Raw genomic sequence first — 4,503 nt, 5'->3', positions numbered from 1 at the left:
GAGGAGAGGAGAGGAGAGGAGAGGAGAGGAGAGGAGAGGAGAGGAGACACAATTCTATTTATTTGAGTATTTTGTGATTTTGTAGCTTTTGTTGAAATTTTCAGTGAAATCCTGATGGAAGCAGACTGAAGATTGTACGGGAACATCTCGTTGAAGGAGATTTGGCAGTGTGTGTATTTATCTGCAGGTGAAGGCAGCAGCTAAACAAATCCCAAAGGATTTGAAACTTTAAAACCAGGTTCATAGTTTCACCCAAAAGAAAATTAAAGATTAATCTTGGTCTGTAGATCCTTTCTGTCTGCAGCCATGGCCTTCACCAGGGGGCTGTAAAAGGAACATCTTTCCTTACTAATCTCAAAATAATTCAGATATTTGGAGTTTTCAGTGCATCTTTATTTTAACTTCGGATACACCAGCCATGGCCTGATACTTCTTTTGACAATTAACCTAAATAATACACCAAAGAACAAAGATTTAATGAATATGGTGTGAGAGTAGAAAGTGGGTGAACATCTCTTTCAGTCCAACAGCATTTTAGGGACTCTTCAGTGTTTTCAACAGGTATGAGGAGCTTAAGTGAGTATCCAACCTGCCCACTCATTCTAATATTAAGCAGCTCACAGCTTTAAAAGTAACTTCATTTTTATGAAGAATTTAAACGATTGATAGTTGTTATTTCAACAATTATAGCACTCTTAAAAATAATAAAGCAAGCATGTGAAACATCGAAACACAGGTCGTTTCCCCACCAAGCATCCCCCACTCCAGCATCCTAAGCTTGAGATCTTCCATCAAAGCTCCCGGATGGCTCCCGAAAATCCCTTCCCCGCTCCCCGAGGGGCGCTGACATTTCCAGTAACCTTTTCTGTCCGCGACAGCGGGCACTGTCCTCGGGCCGAGCATCCCCCGCCTGCTCCGGGGGAGCGGGGTAAGAGCCAGCCGGGGGGAGCACAGGGAGCCTCCTGCTCCTCCAGCCCCGCCCGTCCCGCAGCGCTCCCCGGCACCAGCCGGGGTCCTGCCGAGACCCATCCAAGGCCGGAAAATCCCGGCTGGTTTCCCAGATATCCGCCCGAGGGATTGCCTGCGATCCGGTTCTCCCGGTCAGCATCTCTTAATGAACTCCCACATCTCTGACAATCCTACCGAGACTTTAAAGTGAGGCTTCTTCTTCCCGAGGGTATTTTTTAATACACTACTTAATGCCAATCAAGGGCTTTAAAAATGTATTCGCACCTCCGCTGCATTTGGAATCTCCGTCTGGATAAATAACCCCCAGTGGCTGAGATTCTAGGACCCAGGATAGCTGACAAGTGCTGATGCGAAGATGTACAGATATGTTGCTTAGCGTGTTTTTGCTTTAAGGCTCTGAGGAGAGGGGAATATATCCTATCCTGAGCCCAGAACTCCTGTGTCCATGCAGGCCATCGAGATGCTACAGATGTCTGGTCATATTTTTGATAAATATTTTTTCATGTACAGTTTTATTTCTTTTTCTCCAGTGGGTTTGTCTCGCAGGGTTAGCTCATCATGCTACCTGTAGCAAGGGTCAAAGCTGTCACCTAAATAAAAGTAGTTATCATTGCCGGCTGTTAATGCAAGAGTAGTGTTTCTATGATATGGGAGGAGGGAGGGCGAAAGAAGAAAGCTAGGGGAAAGGGACGAAACGAAGAGGGCACGGCCGAGTGCACCCCCAGGCTCGTCCGCAGCTCTAATAAAACACGGGGGCTGAGCCAGGAGCTTGGGCACGGCAGGAACCTCGGCTTTTTCGGACATCGCGTCCCACGGGTCTGGGGTCGCTGCTGGGGCCGCTGCGATCGCTGCGGGTCTCGCTCCGGGGGCAAAGCGCGGCCCGGCCCGCTCCGGTGGTAGAGCTCTTGTGGAGCGGCGGGGCAAGGGGAAACCTGTCGTGGTGCCGGCCGTGGAGAAAATTCCCTGAGAGCTGGGAAAGGGATGGAGGGCCCCCCCTTGAAGCTGATGTCTCTTGGCCCTGGTGGCACAAAGCAAGGAGCACCGAGAACCTTTTCCGAAGAGGGACAATTCAGTCACACCGGATCGTGGCACTTCCCAAAACCCACCGTTCCCAGCTGAAGACGGTGCAAAACTACTGGGGCTGGACTGGTTTTCCGCCTTGGCTGACCCTTTAAATGGTTAACAAAAGGTTCCTGGGTCCATTTCGGTGTCGCTTTTCTTTCTCTCCCTCTCCCCTCCCAGCAGTGCTGCCAGCATCGCCCCATCCGGGCAGGTTTCTGGGGAACAAAGGCTGGGGACCTGGGGGACAGCCCCTCGCCCCTGCGAGCTGCTCTTAATGAGGATTCATTTCTTTAGCCTACAGTCCTGGCTTTCATTACGGAGCCTGTCTTGCTCTGTTCATGGTCATTAGGCTGCATCCCAATAAGTCCCTCGCTAGATCATGTGCATGATTTAAAAAAATAGAAAATAAGGAAAAAAAATAAAAAGGAAAAACAAACAAGCAAACAAAAACTTCAGTAACATTAGTAATCATCTTCATCATCACCATCATCATGTGGCCGTTCTAAATAAGCTACCCATTAACACAGGTTTTCTATCCCTCCACGTCTCTCCCAGCAGAGGTTTTTCTCCATCAGCCCCGTCCTGGGACGCTGCCGGGGGCTCTGCGGGCTGGGCTGGGGGCGGCGGGGACGCTCCTGCCCGCGGGGACGCGCCCGGAGCCGCCGAGGTCGCTGCCTTCTCACCCGCTCGCTGGAGAAACCCGATGCTCATACCAAGGAGATCTGGAGGCTTTTTAAATTCCTGCCCGAAAAGGTTATTTGGGATCTTTCGTTGACTTGGTCAAATTATTGTTTTTCCCTAGCGGAGAGGACAGTGGTGGGATGGAAGGCTGGAAGAGGACTCTCGGCAATATTTATACATTATATTCTCCTCTTCTCTAGTTTTTTTTCTAGAATTTATTTTCCCCCTGTAAGTAGATCGGCAAATAAAACTTGGGTAAAGGTGAAGCAGAAAAGTCACTCCTTATATTTTTTTAAGTTTCTGTGGAGTGTCTCTGAACTCATGAGTTTTGTGTGCGCTTTTATGTCTCCCCAGCTCTGTCGGGTTTTATGAAAATGAGCAGTATTGAAAGCTTTTCCATCCCGCTAGCTGTGAGCCTCACATAAATGATGTAAATGGCTCGAAGGGTTTTTTTCAAGTGAACTGTGTAGATCTGTGAAAATAATATCAGGGTTTTCCGTCAGAATGAGCTTAGCACTGTACTGAGGCGTACCATAATCTGACCCGACACCTCCGACCATCTGCGCTATCTATCTGCCTTCTGATTTACCAAATCTTCACAAGCAAAAGACAAATTGTACTTGATACTAAAGAAAAGACGGCGAGTCTCAGTCCAGCTCCATTTCTGTGGAGAAATGATTGGAGAAAATGTAAATCTGTTTAATTTCGGTCTACAGGAAACAAGCAAAGGAGCTTTCTTAAAGAAGGGGAGAAAAGAAAACAAAAACAATAGGGAAAAAAAATAAGGGGGGAGGAAGAGACAATAACAAGATATCAAATTAAGAAGGGATTTTTTTGACAAGCATTCTAGAAAAAAATACATTGCATAGAGCAGAGGGGAGAACATATTGCGCTTAATTCAAAATATATGCTGCCCTTCCAAACATAGTCCTTAATATTCCCGGGAAGAAATTACCACTGAGCAGCTATTTGTGGAACAAAGAGTGGCTTCTTGATAATTCTCTACGGAAAATAAATCGTATCCTCGCAGCTCAAAAAGTGATTTTATCCCATCCTGAGACGTCTGGAGTTGGTCCCGCTCCTCCGAAGGGGCGGCCGGGGATCACCTCGCACCCAGCCCCGCGGTCGCTCTCTCAGGGTAGCGAGGGGGAAAAAACCCACGCAGAATGATTACTACGAGGTGATCAATATTTCAAAAGATTCCCGAAATCTGCTTTAAGTCGCTTTCCTGACCTACAAATGACTTCTCACTCCTCGCGACTATTCTCGGCGTCTATTCAGGACCATTCAGCCGAAAACAATAAGGGTTTAAATGTTAAAAAACAAAACAAAAAAAATTATAACGCTTTGGTTGAACGGGGAAGAGCGCTGGGCTCTGCAGATAATTCCTCTTCTTAACCGAAATGGGAAGTCACCTACATGGGGAAGGGGAGAGTTTTTCCCTAAATCTCGGCTGTTCCTGCGGTCCTCCCTCCACATCCATTGTCAGTGCCGCTCCCAGCATCACTGTCATTGTAACGCAGACAATTTTTTATCCGATTTCTCAGCTTTGCCTTATTCCCCTCTCCTCCTGCGGGTGCCCGGAGCTCTGTGCGAGCATCACCTGGCCGGACCCCGCAGCTTTACCAGGGAGGATGTGGGGGTCCCGGCCGTCCTGTCGCTGGGACCACTCCCTCTAACCTGCATCCCGCACCCTGAAGCGGGAGCCCTTCTCTCCCCTCCCCTCAGCCTGCCTTCCCCGGGGCGGCGGGGCGGCTCTGCCCTGCGCGGGTCGGCGGGGCAGGGCGGCGG

This window comes from Parus major, chromosome 5 (assembly GCF_001522545.3).
Source record: "Parus major isolate Abel chromosome 5, Parus_major1.1, whole genome shotgun sequence".
Taxonomy (NCBI): Eukaryota; Metazoa; Chordata; class Aves; order Passeriformes; family Paridae; genus Parus; species Parus major.
This window is presented reverse-complemented; position numbering follows the sequence as displayed.